This window comes from Culex pipiens, chromosome 1 (assembly GCF_016801865.2).
Source record: "Culex pipiens pallens isolate TS chromosome 1, TS_CPP_V2, whole genome shotgun sequence".
NCBI lineage: Eukaryota > Metazoa > Arthropoda > Insecta > Diptera > Culicidae > Culex > Culex pipiens.
The window spans coordinates 23,523,918-23,542,735 of NC_068937.1; the positions used below are offsets into that span (position 1 = coordinate 23,523,918).

Consider the following 18,818-nt stretch of genomic DNA (forward strand, 5'->3'; position numbering starts at 1 on the left):
TTTTCGTAATACTTCAACTGTACAATTTTTGTTCCATAAAAATGTATAGTTCTAGTATTTGTTTTTTTCAGAGGCGACTCGTGCCCGAATGAAGTACCTGTTCAATGTTAAAACATTTTTTTAAAGCTTTTTTCTTTCGAATGGCTTTTATTTTTACGTTTTATTATTTTTATACTATTATAAATTTCTGTTTATGCAAATAATTAATTAAAATTATGTTTAAGACTTTTTTTATCTCGTTAAAATGTATTTTTAAGACTTAATCATAAGCGTGGGGAATGTGGAAAAATAGAGCAATCGCTCTGCCATCCTTATCAAAATTAAAGGGAAGTTATTGAATATAATACTGAATTTTAAAAGTATTCATCAGGATGTTCAGAAAAAAATACATCTCCGTTTGAGTGACGGGACAACATCGAAAACCTGGACTTTAAAAAGGCACACCAAGAAAATCGCTACAGTTTTGCTAGCTTATTATTTTTTTAATTTTTGCTCTTCTACACATTATCACAAATTGAAAAACGAATCTTTTGCTCCTTGGACTGAACAAATTGGTTGAAATTTGAGTTTTTGCCAGCCATTTCTTTCCGTGACGGGACAACGAAAGGAGCAGTTTTATGAAAAAAAATGTCCTCTCCTACACAGAAAAAAAAAATCGGGTAAATTTACATCATTTATGATGTACCAAAAGTGCACGTCATTAATGATGCTAATTTACATCAAATTCATTGTAAATTTAAATGCCATCCGACGTAAACTTGCCGAACAAACTTCGCTTCCGAAACATGTAATTTTCCGATGAAATCGATGTAATTTTACCCAAACCTAAAATTTTTTTACTCCGTTGAATTTTGAATCTGATGTAAATTTCAAATGCTAGAAAAGCTCAACGTTTATTGGAACGGTTAACTTTTGTTATCTTTCTTATCAATGTAAGCACTCAAGTATAAAAAATACTTTTCATTGACTAGACATTACAAAAGTAAATCATTCCAAACTACTGTGGGCTAATAGCATGAAAAGTAGGGGAAATATACCCATTTTAATCACACTAAGCCGTTCGACCAATTCTCATCACTTTTGCCGTTTCTGCTATTAAATCAACATTTTCAGATGTTTCAACAATGGAGAGTTGCTTGCTCACTTTTATTTGAGCTATTTATTACTTTGGAACAGTCAAAAACACTTTATATAAGCTGTAATTCATGATCAAAGTGCTGATAGGCCGATAATAGAAATAGGCTGAGAAAGGGTATAGTTCCCCTAATATCAGACTTAAAATTCAACGGAGTGATATGAAATAATACGAAAAATCCAGAATACTGTTTCAAAAGGTCCTTTGCGCCATGGGTTTCCAATGTGGATAGGATCTTTTGAAAACGTAAGCGAGAAATGTTGGCTCACATAAATATGTAGATTGTGATTTTAGTTCTGCGGAAAACAAATTACATTCAGTACAGTCATCCCACATATTCGGAACACCCACAAATTCGGAACACTTTTATGATAATTTGTCAGTAGCATGCCAAAAGTAGCTTTTCTGTTGACCTTACTATTTATAGAACCTTCATTTGGACATTATCTTGCTATTTCACTAGTAAAAGTAGTACTTTTTGAACTAAAACTTCATTCAAAGACTGTTTTGTCCAGAGCAGCAAAACACTGCCTCCAAATGGCCTGTTTCATAATTGTGGGATGTTATTGTGCCTCCCACAATTGTGGAACACCTGAATTGTACTGATATTTTCACAAAAAAAGTAATCAAACCATGTATAAAACATCACTAAGCTTGAGTTTCATTGGTTTCATAGTGTGAAGTCATTATTTGGTAATAAATATGTACTCCTGGAGAGATCCAAAGTTTGTTTACATTCGTAAGAAAGAAGTGTTCCGAATTTGTGGATTTCAAGGGTCAAAGTAATTCTTCAAAAACTTCATATAAAAGTTTAAATTTGCAGATGTTCGATACAGCATTCGAAAGATCGCAAGAAAAGCTTTCAAATGAAGGTAAAAGCGAATCATTAAGTTCAATTACCGGCTCGCTATGATTTTTTGAACATTGGCCGATCTGGAAACCGTTCCGAATATGTGGGATGACTGTACTTACAGTTATAAAAATAATTTTGGAAAAGTAGAAACAAAATCCACATCAATCGGCTTGAAATCATCGGTTTCATTCGTACCCCGTTTCGGGCCGGATGTCCATCATGATCTGCTCCCAATCCAGGCGGTCAGATCAAATGCTCCTGCTACAAACTTGGGCGAGAGGCGGATACGGAAGACCAGCGTGCAATTCGACACCGGCAATGCTTCATTCCGAACCGAAACCAACTGAGCCATGGAGGCACCTGCTAGCATCGTAACGGTGTTCGTCATCGCCCTTGCCCTTAGCGATCCTGATTATGATGCCACCAAAGTGTTTTGCTGTAACCTTTCGAAGTCCCCGGAAAATTGATCAACGTCGCGGGCGAGCTGCATGAGGAAAAGAACAAAATGTGGAATCTAGCAATAGAAAGAATTTACTTCAACTTACATGCCGATTCTTCATCCCATCGTTCCTACTGAAGCGCCGGAACTGGTCCACCAGAAGTCGCTGATAATCATGCCGTCGTCTACAAATGGCCAAAGACCAAGCCGCCCAAGGCCACCGTGAAGGTGACGCTGAAGCACAACCCACGCCACACCCTGAAAAACATCATCAACAGCAACCGGCTCCGGCGGGACCTGCGCCAGGCCGCTCTGCAAGGTGTCTGCCCCCGCTATCAAGAAGGGAGCCAAGCCTTCCCGCTGCTGCTGCCGATGCCTCTGTGTCCAAGAAAGCTGATCAAGAACAGGAACTTCTGTGAGGAAATAGTTTGAAAAAATATAAATAAACAAACAAAATCTCCTAGAAGGAACTTACCGTTATCAACAACTTCGACCTTGTCCTAGACCAGTCTCGTGTAGCGGAGTAGTCGCCCAATTTCATGTTGGCCGATCGCCGGAACGCGATTGTACGCGGTTTCGGATGTCAGCCCAGATCGCTACAGTTGACTGTAAAGGCAGGATCAGAAGGGACCAGCTGAGCCACGGTCCGAATCCAACTTTAGGATAAACAGGACAAACGCCGCAAACTCACGTGAACAAAAAAATGCAATCGCAGCAGGCGGGTGGGAGGCAGCGTTTTTTGGTGCTTTGACGTTTCTCGGCTATGGAAAAATGCCATAAACTCAATACACGGAAAACCAAATTTACCCTTTTCCAAGTTTAAATAAGTTTTTGGTTATGACTATGAGGAATTCGAAGAGCTATTTTTTTTTTCAAAATAACCAAAAAGCCCTTCCGAAATTTAGGGTTTAATAAAATTTAATTTAACTGTAAGTCTTTTTAAGTCATATTTTTGCACAATAATTTTTTTTTTTCAATATTTATCAATTTTTCAAAAAAATCATAACTTTTCAGAAAAAATAGCAAAAAGCAATGTCCAGTCAATATTTTGGTATAGACCGAAATAAAAGTGATATTTCAATACTTTAATGTTACGTGCGATCTTTGTTCCATTCTTTTTTCGACGTTCAACTCAAATGATCAAAATCGATCAGCTTTTCAGAAAGGTTGTTGAAATAAAATAATCGTCAAAATTTATCGCAAGAATTTACCACACATTATGATCGTTAGTAAAATTGTAACACTATGCAAAACCCAACAAACTGAAATATTAGATTTTTGAATAAAAACACGAATTTTCTCTCAAAAGTGCTCAAACTGTTTTAGAATTGAGTACCATCAGTCGGGCAGTTTTTGACAGTTCGCAAATACATTGCAGAAAAAAGCAAAAACTACTCGACGGCGGGTGCTCCATTGTTTTTTAAATGAAATTGAGCTTAACTTATTTTCAACATTGCTACAAATAAAAAACTGAATACATTATCGAGGCTAACAGGGTACTTTTTCAAATAAAAATAACTATCACTATTGCCCAGTCACGACGTTCTAGCAGGATTCTAGCAGAGTTCTTACAGAGCTGGATATTCTTACAGCATTCTAGCAGAAATGTTCCACCGTTCTAGCAGGATTCTGGCAGAACCAGCTCTGCTAGAATATTTCGTGACTGGGTGCTATTTGAAAAATCTTAATCAAGTTGATCGACTTTCAATACAACAAAATTTGTAATTCAAATTACAAATTAAAAATAAATAAAACTTTGAATTTCGAATACATCTTAGTCTATTTTGAGTAAGCCTGGCAGATTAGGTTAAGCTGAATTTGTTCATTACAGTTTTCGCGTGTTGCTATAAAATATTTTTATAGCACTTTGATTGAACTGCTGTTTACAACTGTTTTGCTTGTCAACCTATCAGTATTAAATTTTGGTTCTTCCAAGTTAAAAAAAAATCGGTAAGTTTAAAATTCAATGGTCAAAATGAAATCCTGACCTATTATCACACGCATGCACCTCAATGATCCGGAAGTTTCCAGGAGAACATCTGTAATGAAACCGTAAATGGGATGTCTGACCCCGGACTGCAAACTGGAAAAGGTAGAGGAACGCCGAGGAACCAAACAAACCAGCCAAGTCGTACATGACAGCGGAAAGCGAACCGGCAAAGAAGAAGCTGTCCATACTAGATGGACGTAAACAAAGTAAAGTAAGCAGTTTTATAATATTAAGATCAGAACATTTCAAAAGAGCACACAACTTTTGTAAACAAAGATTTTATCCCTCTCACACCTCATATAAACTGTTATTTTAGAGAAAGTTGTACACTCTTTGTTTAGAATGGTTCCTGTTTTGGAATATTCATTATGTAAACAAACAAACAACAAACCAAATCAGCAAGCAATCGTTACTTACTCAACGAATCCGTTCAACCCGGATCTAGGAATTCAACCCAAAATCTGCACATCCTTTTTACCACCAAAATTTGACACATAATGCATCCAACTTGCACAAAACTTCCATTGACGAGCGCCCAACTCAAACTGAAGGACAGAACAAGATCAAACAGGATGTTGTTTTGCTTGCTACCATTCGCAAATGAAAGTTACAATAATTTCAGATTTACATTTGTCAAATTATACATTGGTTTCAACATTTACATGCTTTTTGAAAATTCAATTTTCCAAATTATCTGAACCAAAAATGTCATTTACATGTTTTTCATCAATTACATTGAATTTCATTTTACGAGAAGGCTATTTACGTGCAATATAACAAGTTAAATTGAATCTCAGATTTACATCGAGCATGTTTACGATATAAACATCATTTCAGTGTCGTGTAAATTCACATTTTTTTTTCTGTGTATTCATGGGCTTGCAGACCTTATTTGGTCAATATTTTTGGCGTTTGGGGTAAGAAAACGTATTTAAAGAACACTGCAATTTTCAAATCATAATAAACATGAAATTTTTCATATAAAAATTCGAATTGGAAATTGAAAAAAGTGACTTTGGGTGTAGCTTCGCTAAGAATCGGTCTAATAATATATACAACTAGAGTGAACCGGGACTACAGTCTGAATAAACACAGTCGTTTTTGGAGCATTTAGGCTGGTACAAATTTTATTTTAAGTTTTTGTCCCCCCCCCCCCCTTCGAAGTTGGCTCAAAAAATCTGGGGGCAAAAAAAATATTTTTTTTAAAAAACTCTAATATTTCAATGAAAATTTAAGTGCAATCAGTTGAAATTAATTTTGAATGCATTCCTCTGCGCTTAGAATCATTTTTAGCATGTTTCGGTTGATTTAAAAATCATTTGAATTTTTGAAAATTTTCCATGTTTATTATCGCAAAAAGTTTTTTTTCGCAAAAATTTTGGTTTTCGTCAAATTTTATATTTTTTGAAAACTAATGATTGCAAAACAACTGAACTAGTGTAAATGCATTTTAAAACAACTTTTCCGTGCAAATGTTGAAACTATGGCTTGTTATTTCAATATTTTTATTTTTTTATTTTTTTGCCCCCCCTCGAACCCGGCCCGAGCCGAGGGACAAAAACTTTGAAAAATATTTGCATCGGCCTTAATGGCATCAAATCTTAAACTTTTTAGGACTGCATCCGCTTTAAATAGAACCATCCGAAAAATAAAATAACGATCATGGTTGAATCTACTCAGTAGCACAGCACCTTTGATATTTTGCAAAACAAGGTGCTTAAAACCCTTCCCTGATCTACTGTCATAATTCTTCTAATGTGTCCTAATGCTTCTAATTTTAATGCTGGGAAAAGCACAGTACTTTTTTCTTTCAATTGTTTCAATTCAATCTATCAATCACACTATCTAAACTTAACATTACATGACTTTCCAGTAGAGCAAGAATCCACTAGTAACCAAGAAGATCGAAGAGGTTCAACGCGCGCAGTTGAACATTCCAGTTCTAAAACAAGCCATCACCAGTCTGCGCAAAACAGCCTGATGCCTAAAAGTGCGCCAAATATAGAGCAATATCTGTCGTGCTCTCGCGCTCTCTCATTTATTCATGCTCTCAACGTGCTGTCAACGCGCTGGCTTGTTTTCCTTTTGCATGCAGCTCCCTGGAGAGCTGAGCGAGCTAAGTCGGCTGGGGGTTGGGGTGGCATTTCGCTCTCTCCCAAAAATGCTGTCAGTTCACGCTCTCAGATTGAACCAGATTTACCAACACATCGATACTGCCGCTGCGTATGAATAGGAAGCTCTTTACATGTGTTGATTTTTTTCTGTATGGAGATTTTTTCCCCGACGTTCAAAGGGTCGGTGTTGAACGCGACGAGCATTTGCGCGTGGCCCGCTAGGCTGGCTCGCTTTGGTATTGGTGGGTTGTAAAGAGAAGTAAAAGAGTAAAGGGTGGCGGGCCAAAGCTTTTTCGGTGCATGCAGCGCTGCTGAACATAGGGCGTTGATTTTGTTAACGTATATTCAAACAAAAATTGTAATTGTATGTTGCTGGTTAAAAAAGCACCATGGCACATAAATAAAAAAAATATCCGCTTTAAATTGGCTACCTGTTCAATGAACAGGTTGAACAGGTGGACGAGTCGCCTCTGGTTTTTTTTTAATTCATTCTTTTTTATTCTTATTGATGTCTGCAACCTTTAATTTTTTTTCAATGTTACTTTGATTTCTTCTAAATTATCTGTTTTTTTTACGTTTAAATTAACGTCAAAACGAGATTCTACAAATATCAAGAAATTTTCTTGTTTATAATCGTTCACTAAAATGTAATCAATGGGTTACATTTACATGTAATCACTAACATTTACATGTACATGTTACTGTCAGAAAATGTAGAAAAATGCTGTTAATTGTTTGAATAAGATTTATTTGGAATTAAATACAAGCAATCGACATGGTTAAAAAATGATTTGATAAGAAATAGAGAAAATGGACGATTAATAAAATGATATTTTGATTAGAAAGATAGTTCTATCGTTTTTAATGTTGTTATGTCGTTAATTCTATCTGCGATAATTTTATCGCCGATAAGTTATCTTTGAAAACATTCTACAATCTAAATAATTCAACCATATCATGTTAAATTTTAAATCAAATGCTTTCACCAAGAATGTTTTTTTTCAATGTAGTAAAGTTAAAGTATAAATACGAGCGAGTTGTGGCGCTATAACCACGGCATATAGTGTCCAGGGCATTCGTGGAAATACGATGTCCCATCCATGAGGGTCCCGGAGCACCAAAACTTCTTAGCATGGTGCTCCCAACGATTCATTCCCTAAACAAACAGGAACGTGAGCGGGAGATCCCCACGTTTCTTCCTCCCCTGTAGAATCAGAACTGTATTGTTGTTTGAACATTCATGCTCAAACTCAATCCAATTCAACGAATCATCTTTGCGGTAAACTTTACGCAGTAGGCCTGGCCGCTTTAACGTTTATGATGTTTCAATGCAATTTCATGCAATGGGGCACTGCAAATGTTAATAATGACAAGAAGATGCTAGGCGTTAATCAACCTAAGGCATTCTCCAGGATGCCCTCGAAAGACTGGCTGCGATAGGGTTAGATTAGATTAGATTAGATTAGTAGTAAAGTTAAAGTATAAATACTCAAAATTGTTCACAAATTACCGTATTTTTTTTTGAAAAATAATTATATTTAGTTAATTTGCAATACGAAGCAAAACATTGTATGCTTTTTCACTTTTTATAGTACTAGGAGAAATTCTCGTATGTTTGGCCGGTTAAGAACTCGCTCCTAACTCCATCCAATTTGCTGATTTTCACTATTAAAACAACCAATTTTGCAAAACTTTTGATCGAAACTTGCTCGCTCACTTCTAATTGAGCTATTTATCACTTGATTTCTGTTGAAAACTTGAGCTCTAATCGAATATGAAAGTGCCAATATGGCAACATTGTAGGCACGCTGGAATTAGATGCTGTTTCTCTATAAATTAGTAAAAAAAAAACTGCGTATTGTTTGGGAAACACCATTTTTTAAAAAATTAGTTTCGAATAATCGAAACTTCGGATAATTAAATCACGAAAAAAATATTTTTTTTGTCTTTTTTTTTACTGTCGAGTTTAAGTATGAACCCTAAACTATGCTAAAGTGATTTAGTATATTATAATCCAAGATAGCTGCCAATATGGCGGTGACGGAATACTGAAAAAAATCATTTTTTTATTTACTAGGCAATCAACTACTCAAATTTGACCAAAATTGGGTCGCAGAACTCGAATATGGTGTTGTTAACAACAATTAAAAAAATGTTCGTGATTCGATTACCCAAGTCCCATACAAACCTTCGGATAATCGAACTTTGGGTAATCGAAACTTCGGATAATCGTGGCTTCGGATTATCGAGTCTGGACTGATTAGGTTTTAAACAATGCAAAGTTTTATATGATTTTTACTGTATTAGATTAAAAACCAAAATTTTCACAAAATACCGCATTTTTCGAAATTACTTGAATCTTCATAATTTACGACATGCGTATCAAATTTCACAAAATGCCATATTTTTTAACCTTATTAGAGTGTTTTTGATAAAATTTTCACAAAATAACGTATATTTTTTAAAATACTCCTATTCTCAAAATTTGCTTAATTAACGAATTGAAATTTGTTGTACATTTCACATTTTTATTGCGTTTTTTTTTAATACTATAATTTCCACAAAATACCGTTTTTTCAGTACTCATATTCCCATCATTTGCAATATGGGTATCAAACAAATCGAAATTTTTTATGCTTTTAAAAATTCTCCCATTTTCCGTTACTCGACTGCACAAAATTTTGGAACATGTCATTTTATGGGAAATTTAATGTACTTTTCGAATCTACATTGTCCCAGAAGGGTCATTTTTTCATTTAGAACAAAAATTTTCATTTTTAAATTTCGTGTTTTTTCTAACTTTACAGGGTTATTTTTTAGAGTGTAATAATGTTCTACAAAGTTGTAGAGCAGACAATTACAAAAATTTTGATATATAGACATAAGGGGATTGCTTATAAACATCACGAGTTATCGCGATTTTACGAAAAAAAAGTTTTGAAAAAGTTACTTTCTGCGTTTCTCTTTGTTTCGTCGTCCGTGTCTGTCGCGGGTGACCATGAACGGCCATGATCGATGACGACCAACTTTTTCAAAACTTTTTTTCGTAAAATCGCGATAACTCGTGATGTTTATAAGCAATCTCCTTATGTCTATATATCAAAATTTTTGTAATTGTCTGCTCTACAACTTTGTAGAACATTATTACACTCTTAAAAATAACCCTGTAAAGTTAGAAAAAACACGAAATTTAAAAATGAAAATTTTTGTTCTAAATGAAAAAATGACCCTTCTGGGTCAATGTAGTTTTGAAAAGAACATTACATTTCCCATAAAATGTCATGTTCCAAAATTTTGTGCAGTCGAGTAACGGAAAATGGGAGGATTTTTAAAACTTTTTTAGTATTTTTTTCGATGAAAAATAAGTTTTTTCGGAATTCTGAGTACGCCATCAAATCGGGCGTCTAATTTTACATAAAAGTCCCTTTGACACCAAATTTCTATCTCATCACCGTTTCAGGATGCAAATTGTTGAAAAACACCTCTTTTTTCGCATGTTCAAAAATGGAAGGGGTCGTACCGCCCCTCCGTCACGAGATATCAAAAAACGGACCTCGGATTCGTCATCAGGGACAAAAGTTATCCCTAAGGACAAAGTTCACGCAAATCGAAGAGGGGTCGGGGCAACTTTTCCCGATTTCGTGTGAGTTGGTAGAGAATTACCCACCTTTTTTTCACCAGAATTTTTCGCTAGACACAATTTTTTTTACAAGATACCGTTTATTTTTCAAAAATACTCGTATTTTAAAATTTCCAAAATTTACGAATCAAAATGTGATGCATTTTCACATTATAATTTTTTTAAATACTATTATTTCTTCAAAATACTTTTTTTTTTCGAAGATACCCAAATTTCCACCATTTGCAATATGGGTATCAAACGAAGCAAAAATTGAAATCTCGGATTAATTTTCAAAAAGCCGTAAGAGCCATTGGTAAACAAAGTCCTTTTTTTATCGGTGTTCGATCTTTTTACGAAAAACCAATATCAAAAATGCTTGAGATTGTTCATCTACACGTCCTTCAAGTGCCCCTAACTTAAAATCAATGAAATTTTGTTTAATTTTGGAGAAAAACGAAAATTAGTGTCAGAGGTTACGGTGGCTCTTACGGCTTTTTGAAAACTCACCCGAGAAATGCATTTTGCATGCACGAGTTTTTTTGTTGAAACACTCAAATTTTCACAAAATACCGTGTTTTTCAAAAATACACAAATTTGAAAAATTCGCAAAGGATGCGGAATTTTGAATGCATTTTTACATCATTATTTTTTTTATAAATCACTAAAATTTTCACAAAATATCGTAATTTTTTGATACTTAAGTATTTTCTAAAAATTACGTTATTTTGTGAAAATTTTAGTGATTGTAAAAAAATAATTTTGTGAAAATGCATTAATAACTCCGTAAATCATGAAAATCGATGTAAATTTGCTTTCGTACATTCACAATGAAAATTATGAAAACTGTAGATTTACAAAAAAAAAAGTTGCAAATGAAATTATTTTAAAAAAAATGCTTTTTGAAAAATAGGGTTATTCTACAAAATTTCAGTTTTCATTTAAAAAAATCATTTGAGCAGTTCGAGGAGCGGCCGTGGCTGACTGGTTACGGTGTTCGCTTTGTAAGCGAATGGTTCTGGGTTCGATTCCCATCTGCTCCCAACGAGAAAGTTAAGTACACAGAATTTGAAATGATGAATATGAACGAAAAATCAAAGTCGCTCGAGACGGGGTTCGATCCCCCGTCCTTTGGATTGGTAAGCAAAAATGCTAACCACTACGCCATGACGACTTGGTGAGCGTAGACTGGAATTAGGAATACTGTTACAGAGAGCGAGTTGTGGCGCTATAACCACGACAAATAGTGTCCAGGGCATTCGTGGAAATACAATGTCCCATCCCAGAGGGTCCCGGAGTACCAAACCTTCTTAGCATGGTGCTCCCAACGAATACAAACAAATCACGGAGCGTATGGTGGTGTGTCCCCACGCTTCTTCCTCCCCTGTCGATTCAGAATTGTGTTGTTGTTCGAACACTCAGTGCTCAAACTCAAACCAATTACGAGTCATCTCTGCGATACGGCTTTACGCAGTAGGCCTGGCCGCTTTAACGCTTGTGATGTTTCAATGCATTTTCAATGCAATGGCACACTACAAGTGTTAATAAATGACAAGAAGAGTGCTAGGCGTCATCTAACCTAAGGCACTCTCCAGGATCCCTTCGAAAGATTGGCTGCGCTAGGGTCTGATTAGATTAGATTAGATTAGATTAGAAAAAAATCATTTGAGCAGTTCTCTACGAAATCGGTTTTAATTTTAATTTCTGTATTTTCAATCCGGCTGAAACTTTTTTGGTATGCCCAAAGAAGCCATTTTGCATCATTAGTTTGTCCATAGAATTTTCCATACAAATTTGGCAGCTGTCCAAACAAAACTGATACATGAAAATTCAAAAATCTGTATCTTTTGAAGGAATTTTTTGATCGATTTGGTGTCTTCGGCAAAGTTGTAAGGACTATACTGAAAAAAAATGATACACGGTAAAAAAAATTGGTGATTTTCAATTTCACTTTTTGTCACTAAACTTGATTTGCAAAAAAAACTATTTTTTTCATTTTCTGATATGTTTAAGGGGTTATAAAATGTCAACTTTTTAGAAATTTACAGAATGGGCAAAAAATCTTCGATCGAGTTATGAATTTTTGAATCAGTACTGATTTTTTTCAAAAATCGAAATACTGGTCGCAATAAAATTTCAACTTAATTTTTCGATTTAAAATCGAAATTGCAATCAAAAAGTACTTTAGTGAAATTTTTTTCAAGTAAAAGCAATTTTTAGGTAACATTTTTGAAAATAGTCTCAGTTATTCATTTTTTTTAAATTAGTGCCCATGTTTGCTCACTTTTGAAAAAATATTTTTGAAAAGCTGAGCTCTCTATATTTTGCTTTTTTGAACTTTGTTGAAACGACCGTTACTTGCTTTAAAATCAGGAAAATTGATGTTTTCTAAGTCTCACCCAAACAACCCACCATTTTCTAACGTCGATATCTCAGCAACTAATCGTCCGATTTTCATTGTTAAAAATACAAAAAAAAAATCGAATGACCGAAATCTCAGACAATTGCTCATTAACGATATGAAAATTCTATGCTGAATTTTGTTTTATTTGACACTCTTATTAAAGCTTATAAAATTATTTTTTCAAAAAATAGGTACTATTTTTTGGATATTTTTGAAGTATTTTTAACAAAAAAAAAAAATTATGCAAAATCAGCTTCATTTGATCGACACCCGTAATGCAAAATTGTATCCTTTAAGTATTTTATGATAATTTTTTTTATGATAATTTTGTGATAATTTTATTATTTAATTCAAAAATGTCAATCAATGTAAAATGTGCCTTCGTTTGACACTCTTGTTGCAATTTACGAAAATGGAAGTATTTTATTCATAAAACCTCAAAGTTTTCAAAATCCATTAACATTTTGGCTTTGTTTTACACTTGTATTGAAATTATAATACCTCAAGTATTTTCATAAATAATAATGTTGGGAAAATTTTGGTAAAAATCCATTAACAATTTGGCTTTGTTTTTTTTTTATAAAACACTCTTTAGGAAAAATAAAAAAACAGCTTTACGATCAGAATATTTTTTTTTAATTTTGATTTGAATAAAAAATACGCTTTTCTCATCATGTTTAGTTTTGATCTATGCCTAAACCGCTTTGCTCAAATTTCCTGAAATGAGCTCATTTGCTATACTTTGGTTACAATTAATCGAACCAACGCCAACTATGTAATCGGTATGCTCACAAGAAGCGCATATTCCACACATTTATCTTTTACATCTTAGTACGTCTTACTACCGCTGTAAGCGCCGCCCGTACTATCTGCTAAACAGCGGGTTTACACGCAACCAACATGCCCATCATTGGGGCTCCCAACTCACTCTCACTGCAAGCTTAACGAAGAAGGACCGAGCATACATTTTTATGTGTGTTCACAAATGAAGACTATTAAAAAAAGTTATGTTAATTCCTGCTATCTTTCTCTCTTCCTTTTTATCATTCATTGCGTGCCTCTTAGCCTTAACCGACGGGGGCCGCCCTTAAGCGATGAGCGATGTTCCGATCGTGCAGGAGCTATCGCTCTATGGGTGTTGGGGTGGTTCATTTTCTAAAAGCATAAAAAATCCGTTTGAACGAAGCGGATATCAATTTGGACTTTGACCAGAGTTGTTAGGGAGTTTTATACCAGTTTATACCAGCTGGTATAAAACTGGTATAATTGTCAATTCGATGTATATTTTGATAAATGTGACTCTGAGGTGTCTGACAGATGATTAATTATGTTTAAAAGTGGTATAAATTGTGTTTTATACCATTTTTGAACTTATTTTCTCCAGGAAGTTTGAAATAAAAAAAATTAGAGCATATTCTTGAAGTATAAATAAAACATTTGACGCAAAATCGAACCAAAAAATCTTTTTAGAACCACCCTAGTTTCAGCTCAGCGTCACCGAATAGTTGTGTGTGCCCGTACGTCTTTTGTAATGTATGTATGGGATGCTTTTAAGGACATGTCTCCCCTGGCGACGACGACGACTTTGCGCCAATAATGGTCATACGGAGAGACAATGGACACGCTCAAACGCGTCAACGATCCGGAAAGAAAAGAGTCAGCTTTAATTTCCCACTGGAGACACATTTCATAATGCGCCAGCCAGCGGGATTCCACTTAAGTTGAGAGAGAAACAGAAGGGAGAGGGGTTAAAATGCTGTAACGGCTCCCAGCTGACGTCAAGTTCTGTTTTTTGGAAGATGTTGCGAGTTTTGGATTTTAAATTATACTGGTATAAATTTGAGGGGTAATTTGAGTGTGAAGTTCTGGTTCTGGACTTTGCGTGACCTTTGGCTATTATTAGTTGGCGTAGACTCCACGTTTCTCAACCAACCGACCTCAAAAGATTAGGGGAACTTGTTGCGAATCCACGTGTTCACCTGATGAATTTCCTCGGAAGCCTTTCTTTCACTTTCGCCACAAATGCAAGCCAGTCGCGTCTCTATGCATGTTTCATATTACAAAATCCAATTACTTTCCACCGACCAGCCCAAGTGGTCGACCAGACCGGATTTCCAGTGAAAGAGAGTTTGCTCGAAGGCGCCCACGTGAAGCGGGCGCGTGTGCGTTTCGATGATGAGCGGACGGTGAAATTGATTCAATCAATTATGCAGCACGTTTTTGCTTGTTGGTTTGTAAGACTAGCCGTTTTCCGTCAGGGAATCGCTCTTTGGAGGGTTGCCCCAAGGCCGTTTCGACGCGGGAGTCGTCGGGAGCGGTTTGCGCGCGTTTATACCACTTTATACCAGCTGGTATAAAACTGGTATAATTCCGGAATTGACTCTTTTTCGGTTAAACATCAACTTTTCTGTTCGTAAAATGCGCTTTTGACCTTCCTAACCTCAAAACAAACAACTTAATTAACCCTTAAGAAGACTGCTCGCTTCGCGAGGGTGTCGAACTTCCAAACCTTCGCGTGTCCATCTACGGACCGGACCAAACATGGCGCTATCGAGCTTCAAACTTCCTACTCGGCGTGCGCGCGTGCCGCACGCCTTTTCAACCAAATATGCTAATCTGTGTGCGGTGTGCACAAAAGTGACGTTTCGTTCCTTCGGAACGTGACAAAAAGGGGGCCTGATGATGCAATGCGCGCCGCACATGTCCAAAAATACGCCCCAAATGGTGGGATTCCGAGATCATCATCTTCTTAGCTCTGCGTTGATGAGTAAAAGTGAAAACCCGGCGGCGTCGAGAGCATAAATCATAAACAACTGCCTAATTGAGGGGTTTCGGGCGGCCCCTAATAGAGGGTTGAGGTTGGAAAACTGTAAAATTTGTGGTTACAACTTGTATTTATTTTTTAAATCGATTTCCGCGTAGTTATACCAGTTTATACCAGCTGGTATAAAACTGGTATAATGCGTTAAAAAGTGAATTTTAACTTCACAGTCAATTTTAACAATAAATTATGTGGTAAACATGATGTTTTGTAGCGGTAGCGACGAACAAATCGTTTGCTCGGGGAGTTAAAAGCCGAAACCGGTTCTAAATTTAAGCCCCGCAGGGGCATGTACCAAAGTGGCGTTCCAAAACAAACGAGATCGGCTCGTTTGGAGTTCAAGTTTCCTCACTAAAGTGACTTGTTAGCTTCCAAGATAAACACGAGGTGGTGCGTGAATGGGAAATTGAGGGGTTCCGATTTCAAACCTTTCCTTGCACTGCTAAGTATGACCTGGAAATGTTTCCAGCGCAAGTGCGACCGATTTCCATTTGGACCGGCTGTTGACATATAAACATGCGAGGACGAATCGATGTCGATAGACCTTAAAATAACTCGACAATTGAGCGGTGGCCAACAGCGTCGATAACAAGCAGCAATTGCTGCATGGACACACGGTGTGGAGCATCCCGACTGTCATCGGGACGGGTAAATTGAGGCAGCAAGGACGTTTGGACGCGCGCACACACACGTTCGGGTTTGGGAACGGAATCTAGGTCATAGTCGGATGGAACGGATTGTGGACTGTATTTGCATATGACTGCAAAAAATGGCTGTTTATTCAAATCAGTTGGATCGGAACGAATTTGTAAGCTCGGATTCTGATCAGAGTTATTGTCCCGGAATCGTAGTGATTTTTCCCGACGTTAAACGAGCTTTATACCAGTTTATACCAGCTGGTATAAAACTGGTATAATTGATTAATCGGCGTAGAATTTTGACGCAATCAATTTGCAGAGTGTAGAAATGCATTTTTGACCTTTCCAACCTCAATACCACAGGTTATTTACCCACTTTTGGTCAATCGATCTGCGCGCTATCGCGCAGCAATTTTGCCTTTGTAGACCTACTTTGTCTAGTTCAGCGGTAACACTCGTTATCAGTTTTCGCGTACAGGAGGCCCAATTTCGACCCATATTTCATCGCGTTTTGCGCCGAGTTTCAAGTCGTAACCCATAGTGTATATAGAAATTTCGCCCCGGACACACAAAACTCCAAAATTGGCGAGGAAAACTCTCTTTTTTTGCTACAAAAAGGCATAAATTTTCGACTTCCTCAGCGTCTCTCGCCGGGCCGGCTGTCGACGATCATGGCGAAGACGACGATGATGATGATAAAGTGGTCGTAAAATTCGATACGTGAGCGCAATTTTCTGCTTTTTCGATTCGATTGATGGGAAAGAGAAAGAAAATGTTGAGGGAAAAACTTTCGGAAAAGGTCCGAATCGAAGCGCCATAATCAGGCAGTGTTGCCAGTAATTGTAATCTTTTTCTTTCGATTTTTTATTCGTTCACCTTCCGCGTAAAACATAATCATGTGCGGCATCTAATAACAAGGTGGCACCGCAGATGTTGCTTCAGCTCCAAGTGTATTACTTTAAGCTGTGGGGGTGAAGTTCTGCAAAGGGCATATCCCACACCACACCCCAAGCACGCCGTGGAATAATCCCCTTCCCACGGGCAAACCCGTCGCAGCGCGCACACACAATCACTACTTTTATGTTGGAGCCACCGGAGAAGACGACGGCGACAAAGTGTGTGTTGAAATTGCAGCGTGACTGCAAAAACTAGCATTTTTTTTCAATTTAAAATTTTGCCTTCGTTTGACGTTATGTCGAAAATTTAAGAAAATATTAAAACTACAGACAAAAATTATCAGTGTTTAAAAAAAATGTCATCTTTTTTGAGTATTTTTTTTAAACACAACGAAAATTTGTGAAAATTTAAAAATTATCAATGTTATGAAAATTCTTCAAATTTTGTTTAGTAAAATTAGGAAACTTTTGAAATTTCATTTCATACAACAATTATCATTGTTGCAAAAAAAAGTTTAATTTTGAAAGGTTGAAAATTTGGTTACCTCTTTTTTGAGTAATTTTACCTAAAAAAATGTGTAAAATGTGAAATTCTACAGAAATGTGCATCAGTTACTGGTATAAAATTACATCATTGTACTTTTCTTAGATTTAATTTAACTATTATGTACGTTTTCTTTTTTCTTTTGATTTGTACTATTTTTAAAATTTAATGTTATTTTTTTGTTTATTTTTATACTTTTATTTAAATTTTCGAATACCTTAGATTTTTTTTTCAAAAGAATACAATATCTCTTGAAAATGACGCATTTTTTCTGTAAAAAAAAAGTTTTTTGATCTTTTCTGGTTTCTAAAAATTAAAAAATTAAACATTTTGGAAAAGCGCGTTTTTTTAAAAAAAACATTTTTAAATTGGGGCGCCCGTGTGGATCAATCGGACCGCGCACTGGACTCACAATCCGGAGGTCGCCGGTTCGAATCCCGCGGCGGGTGCTCTAAAATTCTTTGTGTAAATATGGGTGTTCGGCGCCGTCGCTCCGTGCCATACTTTCATACACTTAGGAGCCCAGGGCGGCGAAGTCCTTGTAGATAAAAGGAAGACACTAGTGGTTGGTACTAGCAATGGTGACCGACAGCTATAAAGTCAACTTCGTTTTTTTTTAATTCTTATATTTTTTTTCGGTGTGTATCTTCTAGAAAAAAAATTAAGTTATTTACTTTTCACCTTTTTAACTGATTTTTTTAATTCTCTGCTTTTTTCAATAAAAAAATTATGTAAATGCAAAAAAGGTGTTTTCATCCCGTCAAATTGTTTTTCGTGATAGTTTGAAAAAATATATGTCCCAAATATTTCAGGAAAGTATGGAAAAAAATGTAAATTTTGCTGATTTTTATTGTGGCGTGGTCTCTCAGATTGTCCTTTTTTATTTGTAAATTTTAAAAAAATTATGTTTTTCCTAATTTCTTAAAAAAGTTATCAATGTGTTGAAATTCATGTAAATTGAAACCCAGATCTGAAATTTCTAAATTTGGTTGTTTAAACATAACCTCTTTTTGGATTTTTTAACCTAAAATAATGTGTAAAATATGGAATAAATGGAAATGTTCAACCAACGTATATTTTTTTATTTTTTTTTTCATTTAAGAAATTCTTAGTTTTTTTTTTTTTTCAAAACAAAATACGATAACTCTTGAAGGGACCATCCATAAACCACGTGTACACTTTAGGGGGAAGAGGGGGGGGGGACGTGTGTTGGGATTTCCAAATAATAACCTAAAAATAACTGCATGTTAAAAATCATATTTTTTTGTGTCTTTACTTGTCTCCAATATTTCAAAATAAAACATTTTGGAAACAATTTAAAAGAATATTACATAAAAAAAATTTGGGGCTTTTGAAAAAACATTT

At 35.7% G+C, this 18,818-nt stretch overlaps 1 protein-coding gene and 1 long non-coding RNA gene across 4 annotated transcripts in view; one reads left to right on the plus strand and one right to left on the minus strand.

Moving 5' to 3' along the window:
* Positions 1 to 18,818, plus strand: part of LOC120414508 (PH and SEC7 domain-containing protein) — a 162,114-nt gene that overhangs the window by 19,592 nt on the left and 123,704 nt on the right. The gene's annotated exons all lie outside the window — the stretch shown is intronic.
* On the minus strand, positions 2,124 to 3,133 carry LOC128092612 (uncharacterized). The gene is made up of 3 exons (XR_008211936.1): positions 2,903 to 3,133; positions 2,534 to 2,840; positions 2,124 to 2,472 (listed from the first exon to the last, which is right to left on the minus strand). It is a non-coding gene; the product is annotated as an uncharacterized LOC128092612 (long non-coding RNA).